General features: G+C 37.1%; 1 pseudogene; it reads left to right on the forward strand.

The window, feature by feature from the left end:
* Nucleotides 1–10,082: 10,082 nt before the first annotated feature.
* Nucleotides 10,083–11,363, forward strand: LOC103300610 (60S ribosomal protein L4-like; annotated as a pseudogene).
* The last annotated feature ends 2,611 nt before the right edge of the window (nt 11,364–13,974 follow it).

The following is a 13,974-nucleotide window of genomic DNA, read 5'->3' on the forward strand; positions in this document are numbered from 1 at the left end:
GTACAAATACCTTACAAAACAACTTTACATTTTGGGTGAAAATGGTATATTGTTCTCTGAAGTGGAAATGAAAAGGCCTCAGTCTCAGAATTGACCTCACCACCTATGAATAGTATGGCCTTGGAGAAATTTCATTAACCTCTCAGGGCTTTATTTCCTTCCTTTGTGAAAAGGTCAAGTTAAATTGAATAGCTCCCTTTTGTTCTCATTAGAGGCAGATCTAGGTGTGGAGGGGCCTAAAGCTTAAATAATTTTTGGAGCTGACTATAAGAATATAAAATTATAATTACCAACTACCTGCAGTATTGATTGATAGCAGCAGTAGAAGGGAAAGAGGGATGGCTAAATGTCACAGGCTTCATTGAGGTGGGAAGTGTTTTTTAGAAGAAGATTGGGAGAGTAATGGTCTCTGTGCTAATTGGCTTTATTGCAATAACATCAACAAAAATCTGTGACTAACAAAATCAAACATTTATTTCTCTCATATCATGTCTTGGCATCCAAGGGCAGCCTGTTTGTGCAGTTTTGTTGTGTGTGTTTCTCATTCCAGGATCCAGGTTGAAGAAACAGTCCCTATTTAGGTCATGCAGCTCTTGTAATGCAAAGGGAACCAGCAAGAGAGCAGGACTGATGTAATTCCTGCCTCAGAGTTGCCTATAGTGACTTCAGTTCACATTTGAATGCCAAAACAAGTCACAGTGTCACTTAAAAAAAATGTTAAAAAAAATTTTCAATTACAGTTAAAGTTCAATATAAGGTTTCAGGTATACAGCATACCAGTTAGACAATTATATAATTTACAAAGTGATCCCCCTGGGGGGCCTAGAGGATATTATGCTGAGTGAAATAAATCAGACAGAGAAAGACAAACACCGTATGATTTCACTTACTTGTGGAATCTAAAAAACAAAGAAACAAACAAAACAAACAAATCAGTAATGGACTCAAATACAGAGAACAAAAGGGTTGTTGTCAGATGGAAGGAAGATTGGGGGGAGCGGGGTAGGTGGAAAAGGTGAAGGGATTAAGAAATGCAAACTGGCAATTACAGGAATATACAAGTACAGCATAGGGAATTAGTCAATATATTGCAACAGAGCTTCACTTTGTCAAAGAGATAGTGGTATACTCTGCACAGAGGGCGGGATTCTCTGAAGCCTTATGGCAACGAGTAAAAAATCTAAAATCTTCTTTTGATAAGGGCGGTGGAAGCAAATGATTGGGAAAAGCAGCACCATCTACTACAGTTGGGAAGCAGCAGCCAAGAGGTTGACAAACGCACTTCATTTTCCTGAGATTGAAGGTTGAGGAAGAATCCATACCTTCTACTTCAGAGAATCCATTTATTTCTTGTAAAGAAGCCATCTTCTTTGAAAGTCTAATTCCCTTTGTTTTCTCTGGGATGCAGTTTTTTTTTTTTTTTATTAATTATCACCTTTTCAAAATGAAATATTCAATTCTCATTTTCAATGAATATAAATTCTATTCACTTTTCCTAAAACAAAATTATGCTCTTGATTGCATTACCTTCTCAAGCCATCAACCTGTCTTTTTTTGGTCTCATTAGTTGTAAACCTCTTTTGTTGCTATCTCACTTTTTACCCCTTAACTTTTTATAATTTGGACAATTATTGAGTTTCTTATTTTCAAACATTGTGTCATTCATGTGCTGCTATTCTTACTTTTTTCTTTTCCCTCTTTTTTAAAGTGCTTAAACATTTTTAAACCTTTTTATCTTCTTGCCTTTTTTGAAAAGTTTCTTGGTTCTCTCATCTCTGATTGTTCCTTTTCTGTTTTTTTTTTTTTTTTTTTTTGTCTTTTCTTTCTTCTGGTCCAAGAATAGTTTTCTCTCCTGATTCAAACTTTCTCACTCTTCTTTTTGATTTTCTCCCTCCAGTTCTCCTCCAAACCCCTCAATCCTCCTCTTTCCCTACTCTTTTTTCTTCCTCTTTTCTCTCTTCTATACAGCAATAAATATAAAGGAGAACTCATGTTTCAAGAAGAAATGTGCTCTAAACTGTACCTAATGATAAAGACAATATAAATTACATTAATGTGGGATATGTGCAGTCCTAGTTGAGCAAAACTTTTCTTTATAAAATTCCAGGATAAGCAGTACACAAAAATGACTGGACCATCACAATTCCTAGTTGTTGTTATTTTCTTAAAATTTATCTTTATTGTTGAAAGTATTACAGATGTGCACCCTCCCCGTTTTCCCCATTGAACCCTTCTAGTCCGCATCTGTCCTCCTCCCCAGGCCTTCACCACACTATTGTTTATATGGGTTATGTTTATATGCATATAAATTCTTTGGTTAATCTCTTCCCACCCCCCCACCCCCACCTTCCTTCTGAAATTCGACAATCTGTTCCATGCTTCCGTGTCTCTGGATCTATTTTGTTTGTTTTTACATTCTAGGTATCCTAGGCATTTCTGTTGGGAAAAGTAAATAGTATGGGCTGCACCAGCCAGGTTGAATGCCTGCTCTTCATTTACTTACTATGTGTCCTTGGGTGGTTGATTAGCCTCCATGGGCCTCAGTTTTCCAGTCTCTAGATTGTCAGTAATGATGGGAATTATAGGTTTATGGTGAGTGTTAAATAATTATATGTGAACCTCTTAGAACAGAGTTTGGCACATGTAAGAAATCAAATGTTTTTATTATTTTTAAGGTATCCTATATAATAAAGAGGTAATATGCAAATTGACCCTCATGTCCTCACATCACAAGATGGCCACCCCTATGTCATCACAAGATGGCCACCACAAGATGGCCACCCCCACATTGTCACAAGATGGCTGGTGGGGGAGGGCAGTTGGGGGTTACCAGGCCTATAGGGGAGGGCAGTTGGGGGGAACCAGGCCTTTAGGGGAGGGCAGTTGGGGGTGATCGGGCCTGCAGAGGAGCGGTTAGGTGTCAATCAAGCCAGCAGGGGAGTGGTTAGGGGCTATCAGGCTGGCAGGCAGAGTGGTTAGGGACAATCAGGCAGCCAGGCAGGTGAGTGGTTAGGAGCCAGTAGTCCTGGATTGTGAGAAGGATGTCTGACTACCAGCAGTCAGACATCCCCTGAAGGTTCCCAGATTGGAAAGAGTGCAGGCTGGGCTGAGGGACACCTCCCAGTGCACGAATTTTGTAATAATCTTTGCAGAAGTTCTGTAATAATCTTCTGTGGTAAAACCTTTATTGATTTTTCTTTTTATAGGAGTAATCCAGACTCTTAATCCTGGTCTTTGTTGATATGATTATTACCTCCTGTTCTCATACCCATTTTTCCAGGTATTTCTGATATTCATGGACAACTTATGTTTCATGGGATTAAGAGCCACTTGAAAGTGAGGCATATAGTTTATCCTATTCCCAGAATTGCAGTCCTGGCTTAGTGTTACACTTAATACATATTTGGAGGAAATGAATATGAATGCCAAATGCTCTCCTACTTCCATTCTGTATTTTTACTTAGCAATTGGGCCTTCTCTGAATTTTCTGCATGTTGAAATCACTCCTTTTTTATATCCTCTGTGAAATTTTATAGTACATACTGGAATAATTTTTTATGGCCATAGTTATGGTTATGTGCATCCTTGACCTTTAATTGTTATTTCTTCAAAATTAGGTTGTCTTTCAGCTAGTAAATTTGCTTTTAACTCTTTTGTATCATGATTTTGTGATTATCGGTGTCTTCTATAGTTTATCCATTATAGTTTTCTGTAAGTGTTTGCTCTCCCCGAAGAAGAAAATCTTTCTCTCTTGTTTGCTTATTATTGTTTGTGCCTTGCATATAATATTTACTAAAAATTCCTTAGTTATTTAGTTAATTGTCTTGTTTTTTATCTTTGCCACTTAAATATTTGAGGAATAGTGATTGAATTTTTATATTTGTATTACTCTGTTTCCTCTTTCAGATCTATGTAATTTTTTTTCTAAACCACTTGAATGATTTAATTTATCAACTAGAAATTGATGTATTTTTGGATGAAGTGATTCATGAAGATTGTACAAAATTTCAGCAGAATAATCTTTAGAGACTATATTTATTTAGATGAAAGTATAGTATTTGAAATATTCAGGAAAAGAATATCTGTAGATGGGTAGAAATTTAACTTATTTATTCTTTCTATTTTTTTTTTTAATTGTCCTTCTAGACTATGATCTCTTTGAAGGTAAGGGTGTATTGGCACCTCTTTTTTGTTACTTTTATTATGTTGGCAATTTTATATATACATATCTGAATATGTAGAATTATGCTTTATTAAAATCATATATATGTAATTATTTGATTATACTAAATTCACTTTATATTAAAACAAAGTTTATTTCTAATGTTTATAATATTGTAACATGATGTTATATGGAGTGACTTCAAACAATTTTATAATTTTTGCTTTGGAAGCATTTATATATATTTTTTTCCTGAAAAAGTACTTTGTGGGTCACAGAGTCATCTGAAAGAGTGAAGGTGCCAATAATATTGCTGTCACTCTAAAGAGAAATCAAGAAGAGACCAATATACATGTGATCAAATGCATAAACTATCTTTGAAATTCTTTTCAGTAGAGCAAAACTAAAGAAGTAACAAGAACTTTCATCCCTTTATTTTTGTGTATTTTTCTTTATTTTTGTTAAAAACTAAAATGGTGGGAGAAGATGATGACAAATACATCAATATTCAGTTTTTCATGATCTGTAAAAACAAAACAAAACACCACAAATCATTAAGAACACATAGGCTCCTCCTTCTCCAATTGTTTTAAAATAGCCAAATGCTGTGTTAGAAGCTGCGGCCTTGGAATTAATAGAGATGAGTGTGAAGACTGGTCTGCCATTTATACTTTGGGGTCTTTTGGAATGTCACATAAATTCTCACAACATCAATTTTCCCATCTTTAAAAAGGAGACAATGGTATTTGCTTTACAGGGTTGCTATGGGTATTAAATGAGATTCAGTACAAGGAGCATTTACCGCAATGACAGCATCAGAACCTTTCTAAGTGTTCCACAATAGGTGTCTATCATTGTGTTTTTTTATATTATATACTAGAGTCCTTATGAATGAAATTCATGGAAGAGTAGGCCTTCCTTCCCCTGGCTGCTGGCACTGGCTTCCCTCTGGCACCTGGGACCCAGGCTTCCCTCCGGCTGCCAGCAGGCACCCAGGATCTGGGCTTTCCTTGTAGCCCTGGGGCTTCATCCCGAAGGGAAACCCAAGCTTCCTGTTTGCTCCATGGCTACAGCCATCTTGGTTGAGTTAATTTGCATACTTGCTCCTGATTGGCTGGTGGGCGTGGCTTGTGGGTGTAGCAGAGGTATGGTCAATTTGCATATTATTCTTTTATTAGATAGGATTCTCAAGTCTCATTGTAATATTTGCTGAAATATTTTATTCTTTTCTGCCTTATTAGAGGTTACAGGTCCTGAAAGTGTGAGGGGAGTATTCCTCTGTGCTAAATGCACACTTGGTGGGATTTAATAAACTCTCAAATAAAAACTAACTTTTATTTACTGAGACCTTAATTAAGAGTGTTTATTTCAAGAAAACAAAACACATTTCAGCATTGGGAACTTAATTAAGGTCAAAATATACACATTTGTTGAACATTTAAAAAAATATGTTTTTATTGATTTCAGAGAGAGGAAGGGAAAGGGAGAGAGATAGAAACATCAATGATAAGAATCATTGATTGGCTGCTTCCTGCATGCCCCCTATTGAGGATCAAGCCTACAACCTAGGCATGTAGCCTGACCAGGAATAGAACTGTGACCTCTTGGTTTACTGGTCAACACTCAACCACTGAGCCACACTGATTGGGCTGAAATTGTTTTGTTTCTTTTTTTTTTTGTAGGAATCTGCCATCATTGGCTTTATAGGTATAAGCTATCCATTCAAGGAGACCAAATTTAGTTCTTGAAATAAAAGAGAAATAAAAGCTTCTCATTCTTTGCAACGTTAGAAACTATTTGTTTGTTTTTCTCTTTGATGGGGCAAAAAACAACAACCTGGTCTTTAGTATTTAGACACGTTTTCAAGTCACTCATTTAGTCAGAAAATATTTTGGGAAATATTGTTTATCTTGGTTTGCCTTTGTCTGAAGCTCTGTTTGCTGGTTCTCAGCAGTAGAGTTGGTTGCCTCAGCCAGGGCGATGCCTGGCACCACAGCCTTGATAGTGCCCTCCGGTTGGAGGGCGCTGGGAGCTATGGTGCTGGATGCCATGTCTGTAGTTTTGCTGGCAGGGACAGTGGAAGCGGCCTTGGTGGCAGCAGTGGTGGTAGTGGTGGGAACTACAGTTGGAGGAGCACTAGAAATGGCTCCCAGTGCTTGAGAACTGAGGGTTACAATGTTCTCATGTGAGCTGGGGTGGTGGTGGGGATGGTAGCTGTTGTGGCCTCTGTGGGATTCAGGATAATCATGGTGGCAATCAGGATTTCCAGGATATGGTCCAAATTTTCCAAAGTAGTTTCGTAATTTCTTAGAAAGTTTTTCTTTAGATAAATTAAAACGCTCTTCAGAACTTTCACTACTAGACTTGAGAGAGAGAGAGAATACAGAACACTTGTTTTCATACAAATGAGATGCATAAACTAGCCTGAAATCAGGCTTTAACAATGTATCTATATTATCACTTAAATTTTTGTAAATATTCCAACTTCATTCCATAAGTAATTTAAAGGGTGTACCCACCAAAGGGTTTTGAATTGTGACATTTAGTGAAATATGAAGTAAGCTTTTCTCTGCTGTTCTCAGAGACTAATCATTTTATTATAGATTTCCCCAAATTGTGTTCTAGAAATGCACAGTATTGAAAAAAATTAGTAGTTAAATAACTATGGAAAATATTTGGATAAAGTAAACATTTCTTTACTCCAGCACTTATTGGATGATATACAATATTTCCCAAACTTTGCCAAGGAAATGTTATTTATTTATTTATTTATTTATCTGCATTTCTTCATACAAGAGTTTCAGTGTTTCACAGAGAACTTTTTGGGATATGCTGTTCTAATTTCCATCCTGGAAAAAAGCATAGTGCATTTTACTACTCTCAATAAAGAGAATAAAAGGAGACTAGAAGTTTTGCATTGCTTTCTTTTCATATTCCCTAAATATGAGATTGACAGAGCATTCCATAAATCCATGTGGCTGACTCATTTGCACAGAATCATAGATGCTAAAAGCTAGAAGAGCCCTATATCAGTCTGCATTTTAGCAATGCCATGGACAATTTCAATTTGCTTTAGTTACTTGGACTTTTAACATGACAGTCCATTAGAATTTCCATTTAGAGCCTGGTCTTTTAATTTGTCTTCACTGGCAGAAGTTAATCCTAGGGTTTTAAATATGACATTCTTTCCCTGATTTTTCATGAAACATTATTTCTCAAATTGAGAAATTCTAGAGTTAGATACTTAACTTGAAAATGAAGCAGAAGTAAGTTGCCAAAACTGTCATAAACTTTAAGGTTGTTTGGAATTATTTTTTTTTCTAAATATCAGCACAATTTGGGTTACTACACCTAGACAATATCTATTAAAAGTAGAATAATGGTAGAGTAATACCAACAACAATAAAAAGAAGCAGGATAAAGTTTGTTCTTTGGTTTTTAAGGATTCATTTTGAGTACTTGTCTTGGATGGGAAAAAGAAAGGGCAGGGATATATAACAGGATGATATGACAAATATTTTCAGGTAACACATCCTACTCTACTTCCATTGTGACATGGAGTAAGGGTTATGACAATTAGAAATGGCAGAGAGTGGAAACAGATTTGTAATTTTGAAAAGTCCAGATGATTCTGAATTTTGAGAAAATAAACTAATTTTTACATCTTGTGGGATCATAGGAAATGTTCCCTATTAAAAAGCCATTACTATTTATAAAAAGAAAGACATTTACATTGAATAGATGTAGATAGTTTTTGATAGTGAAGGCTGGGTAAACTTTGCTTTCTATGTGCTAAACTGTCCTTATCTCATTGCAGTTCAATACATATCTAAGAGGCTAGCAATTGAAGGCAAGGCTTTGGTGCTAACAGAACTATTCCCATTGGGTGACTCAGGGTCTCTCAACATTTTCTTAGGTCAGGAATAAAAACAGGTAAAATACAGATATTGTACCTTATCAACTTTTCAGACATAAATGACTGATGATTATGAATGAAAATACAAAAAGACCATCAGAAATATAGATAAAACTTACTTCTTTGTGGAATTTTCTCTTATGTGGAACAGCTGACTAAAATGAGATGAAGAATTACATATATGTTACAAAATTAGACTCAGAGCATATATGGCATTTGAAGAATACTGATTATAAATTATTTATGAGAATAAAATGTGGTTGGGTTAGGGTGAATGGAATTGAATACAATTTTAGAATTTTGAGTGTCTTAATAAAATGGGAGTGGCCTTCTGTCAGTTTCAAGTGTACACAGCACATGGGATAAGGATGATCAGTTTTTTTTTCTGGAGATGTTTAAGCAGAAGGGTTTCTCTCCATTCTCATTCTTACAGATGTGTTGAACTAGTTTGCAGTTTCCTGGTAGTGCTAGATTTGGCTTCTTGTATCATACTAACTACTATTTATTTAGGTGTTAACCCTAGAGATTATTTGGAACCAACCTCTTTATGAATTGGTGTAAGGAAAAACCAGACTGCCTTTTGTGGGAGAGAAACATGAGTGATCCAAGGAGCTCTAGAATAGAGGTTTTCATTAGATGAAGATCCTGCTTACTACATTTTAGCATGAGATAACAGGGGAAGAGGCAGCGCTCACAGTTAGCAGAGCCCATAAGACAGGGGTCCTCAAACTACGGCCTGCGGGCCACATGCGGCCCACCGAGGACATTTATCCGGCCCGCCAGGTGTTTTTGCCACCACTGCCTGTCCTGCTTAACAGCCGACTTGTCCTGGGTCCGCAGTGCACATGTGTGGAATGTGCGCTGCACTCTCCGACTCCCCTCCTTCTCTCTGAGGGACAGTGAACTGGCCCCTGTTTAAAAAGTTTGAGGACCCCTGCATAAGATATTGCCAGTTCACCAAATAATGATGAATTATATTCACAGCAATGAGCCTTAGACAATGTAATTTATCCTTTAGACAATGTACTTTAGGTGCAGGTAGTAGGTAAACAAATCTAAAAATGTTAGAGAATACCAAACATATGCTCTTCATTGGAAATTATATATCATATATAGAATTTCTGAATTTATTTTATCTATGTTAAATCCTTTATATGGTTTCAAGTTTATTTTATAGTGTTCCTTATAATCAACTTCCTTCACAATGTCTTTCTTTTGGGGGGAAATATACAGAAATACCATAGCAGAGGTATTACTCAGAACATACAATTTAAAATTATGACATTATAATGTCCTAATTAAAAATGTTTGGAATTCTAGAAACTATAAATATGTGGAAAGAAATAAAAGAAAATTATTGATTGCATACCAAGGTCAACAAAAGATTATGAGAAAGTTAAATTTAAGTCTTTGGCAAAAATAAAATTAAAACAATGTGTGTGCAGTATAAACCTACATTAACATAAAACAATGCACTAATTTTACACTTTATGATTAAGAACTAAATAAGAAAAGCAACATATGTAGGATAGCTAATATTTACCAAGAAGCAGGTAGTGAAAGTCAAGATGATTGCAATAAAAACCAGAGCCTTCATCTTGTCTTAGGGTCTTTTAGAAGTGGGCAACAGAAGGTGCTTCACTGGTGGTGGGAAAATAAAAGAAGTATCATTTTGTATTTGATGAATTTTAACCAAAGGAGAAACATTTATAATGAAAAATATGGATACTGATAATCATGAAGACTATCATGAAATTTTTCTTTTAAAAAATTTGAAAAAAAATTTCAAATTTCAACATAGTCTTCATGTATAATAATAAGAAAGTTTAATACCACATTGTATGTCAATTATTCAAATAGATAAGAAAAGAAAGACATAAACAAAAATTAAAATGTGTGATACAATGTTTTAATTTATGTGTGGATTTTCTGTTATTAAAATCTTTATGGCTTTTCCTATGGGAGCCGCCAGGTAGAGGTGCGTGGCCTTCTTCTCCCCACACCATGGCGTGTGTTCATCCACTGACATCAGTGTGCTCTGAAAAGGGGGAATCATTTTGCCTGTTGTGTTTAAGGCTCCCATTCAACCAGATATTGTGAACTTTGTTCACGCCAACTTGTGCAAAAACAGTAGACAGCCCTATGCTGTCAGTGAATTGGCAGATTATCAAACCAGTGTTGAGTCTTGGGCTCCTGGCAGTACTGTGGCTCAAATTCTCAGAGTTCGAGGTGGTGGCACTCCTCATTCTGGCCAGGGTACATTTGGGAGTGTGTGTTGTGGGGGACACACATTTGCACCAACCAAAACCTGGTGCCATTGGCATCGTAGCGTGAACACCACACAGAAGTGACATGCCATCAGCTCTATCCTGGCTGCCTTGGCCTTCCCTGTCCTGGTCATGTCTAAAAATCAACATCCTATTGAGGAAGTTCCTGAATATCCTTTGGTGGTTGAAGCTAAAGTTGAAGGCTATAAGAAAACCAAGGATGCCGTTTTTTGTTTCTTAAGAAATTTAATGCCTGGAATGGTATCAATAAGGTCTATGCCTCTCAGAGCATGAGAATTGGCAAAGGCAAAATGATAAATTGTCATCAAATCCAGTACAAGAGCTTTTCATCACCTATAATAAGGACAATGGTATTATCAAAGCCTTCAGAACATCCCTAGAATTACTCTGCTTAATGTAAGTAGAATGAACATTTTGAAACTTGTTCCTGGTGGGTTGTGGGCTGTGTCTGAAAGTGCTTTCCGCAAGTTGGATGACTTCTATGGCACTTGGTGTAAAGCCTCCTTCAAGAGTAATACCACCTTCCGATGTACAAGGTACTCAGCACAGACCTTAGCAGAATCTTGAAAAGTCCAGAGTCCTCTGCACACCACACAAGAAGATTCTTCACAGAGTCATGAAGAAGAATCCACTGGAAAACCCAAGAATAGTGTTGAAACTAAACCCATATGCAAAGAGCATGCACTGCAACACTATTCTTCGCCAGGCCTAGAACCACAAGATCCAGGAAGATAAAGCAGCAGCAGCAGTAGAAGCCAAATCAGATGAGAAGGGGCTCCAGGTAAGAAGCCTATGGTAGTGAAGGAAGGCGAGAAGGCTGTTGGCCTTACGAAGCAGAAGCTTTTGGTGGAAAAAGGCTGTAGCTATCCAGAAACCAGCAGTTGAGAAAAAGCCTGCAGAAAAGAAATCCACTACAGAAGAAAAAAGCCTGTGGCATAAACTTAAGTTTGTTCATTCCATAAAGATCAAATCACTTTGGAGAGCTAAATTTGAATAAAAACCTAATCAAACGTAGTGAGAAACATGAATAAAAACTTTTTTGTTTAATAACTAGAGGTTGGTGCACGAAATTTGTGCATGGGGGGGTCGTCCCTCAGCCCAGCCTGCACCCTCTCCAATCTGGGACCCCTTGAGGGATGTCCGACTGCCCATTATCTCCCACCGGGATCGGGTCTAAACAGGCAGTTGGACATCCCTCTCACAATCCAGGACTGCTGGCTCCCAACTGCTCGCCTGCCTGCCTTCCTGATTGCCCCTAACCACTTCTGCCTGCCAGCCTGATCACCCCCTAACCAATCCCCTGCCAGGGTGAATGATGCCTAACTGCTCCCCTGCCAGCCTGTTTGCCCCTAACTGCCCTCCTTTGCAAGCCTGGTCACCCCTAACTGCCTTCCCCTGCAGGCCTGGTTCCTCCCAAATGCCCTCCCCTGCTGGCCATCTTGTGGTGTCCATCTTGTGTCCACATGGGGGCAGGATCTTTGACCACATGGAGGCAGCTATCTTGTGTGTTGGAGTATTGGTCAATCTTCATATTACTCTTTTATTAGATAGGATAGAGGCCTGGTGCATGGGTGGGGTCAGGCTGGTTTGCCCTGAAGGGTGTCCCAGATCAGGGTGGTGGTTCCTTTGGGGCGTGGGGCGGCCTGGGGAGGGGCCTGTGGTGGTTTGCAGGCCGGCCATACCCCCCACAACTCAAGCGGAGGCTCTGGTATCTGGGATTTTATTTATCTTCTACAATTGAAACTTTGTAGCCTGGAGTAAAGCCAAGCCTCCTGCTTGCTCCGAGACGGCAGCCATTTCTGTTGGAATTTATTTATCTTCTGTAATTGAAACTTTGTAGCCTTAAGCAGAGGCCTGGGCCTGCCAGGGTGTGTGGAAAGCTTGGCTTCCTCCATCATCAGGGAAACCTAAGCCTCCCTCCTGCTTGCTCCATGGTGGCAGCCATCTTGGTTGGGGTTAATTTACATACTCACTCCTGATTGGCTGATGGGCATGGCTGGTGGGTGTAGTGGAGTTATGGTTAATTTGTGTATTACTCTTTTATTAGATAGGATTGAAACACATAAACATTAGGCAGAAACTTTTAAACATGAAGTTACAACTTAAAATGTGTATAGTTAGAAATATGAATTATTTTGTTAATCTTGTCATCAGTGTTATTTTCATTGTTTATCAGTAACTTTTAGAAATTTAACATTTCTGCTCAACTCTTTTGATATGATCATTATTTCTGGATTCTCTTACCCAAAGGAAATGAAAGAAAGAAACAAGCAAACAAAAAACAAACCAAACCAAACCAAACCTAAAGCTCCTTAATTGCAGTTACTATACAATTATTTTTTCTTTCTTTAAAAAATATATTGATTTCAGAGAGGAAGGGAGAGGGAGAGAGGGATAGAAACTTCAATGATGAGAGAGAATCATTGATTGGCTGCCTCCTGCATAGCCCTTACTGGGGATTGATCCCACAACCTGGGCATATGCCCTTGACCAGAATCAAACCCAGGACCCTTCAGTCCATAGGCCGATGCTTTATCCACTGAGAGACACCAGCTAAGGCTAATTTTTCTTTATAATTTTGCAAGAAAAGTAGCTAAGTAATGGAATCAATAACTAATTATTTATGCTTATAAAATCTCAACTTCAATTGTGACTACTTTTCCAATCTTTAAATTACAATATTAAAAACACAATAGCCACAACATAATTGATGGAGAATTAGTATGTTTTAACAATGACTTTATTCAGTAGGATATCTTGTGATTTTAAGAGAAAAACCACTGTATCAATAGTTATAGAGTTGAACTTCATTTAGTGGTCAAACTCTGATCACATTACTTAACCTATCTGAGGCCCATTTTTCTAAATGTAACATTAAGTGATTAATTTATTTGATGAAATGATCACATCACAATACTTGAAGAATAAGAATAGAAAACCAAATTAATAAGTGTACCTCCATCATGTGAAACATTCACAACCTCAAGCAAATTATAAGACACACTCCCTTTGTAATAAAATAGACAAATTAAATGGAAACATTGATTAATTGAAAAATTAGGCCCAATGATTTCTTGTATAATTTAGTACAACAGATGTTTCTGCTACTGAAAACATTTTTATTTTTATAATTACAAAACTAAAATATTGATTTATATCTAAAAGGTTTATCTTAAAGTTATTTGGTATTCCAGAGTATAAACTATTTTTATTACTATAATTTCTAAAAGTATTAACACTTTACTAATAAAAGTGGATAAAGCTTATAGGTTGATGACTTTGTTAAAGCATTTCCATTTTTTAAAAATGTATGATATTTTCTTTCAAATACATTATCTATGAGAAGTCTGTGGAAAACAGAGTTTGAGATCTCATAATAATTATACTTATTAGAAACTGGATTTAATCAAAGGCTAAATAAAATTTAAGTCTTTGAAATTTTAAAAATGATACCGTAGTAAGGGATCCTCTCTCTGCTTGTCCAGAAGTGTCAGCCTTGCCTCAGCTTCTGAAACCTGGAAGAGTGCAGCTGATTCACGCCTTATAAAGGATTTCCCCCCACTCCTTTATCCTATTTTGTTCCTATTGTTAAGCAAAATATTATTATT

The sequence above is a fragment of the Eptesicus fuscus genome, chromosome 2 (assembly GCF_027574615.1).
Source record: "Eptesicus fuscus isolate TK198812 chromosome 2, DD_ASM_mEF_20220401, whole genome shotgun sequence".
Lineage (NCBI taxonomy): Eukaryota > Metazoa > Chordata > Mammalia > Chiroptera > Vespertilionidae > Eptesicus > Eptesicus fuscus.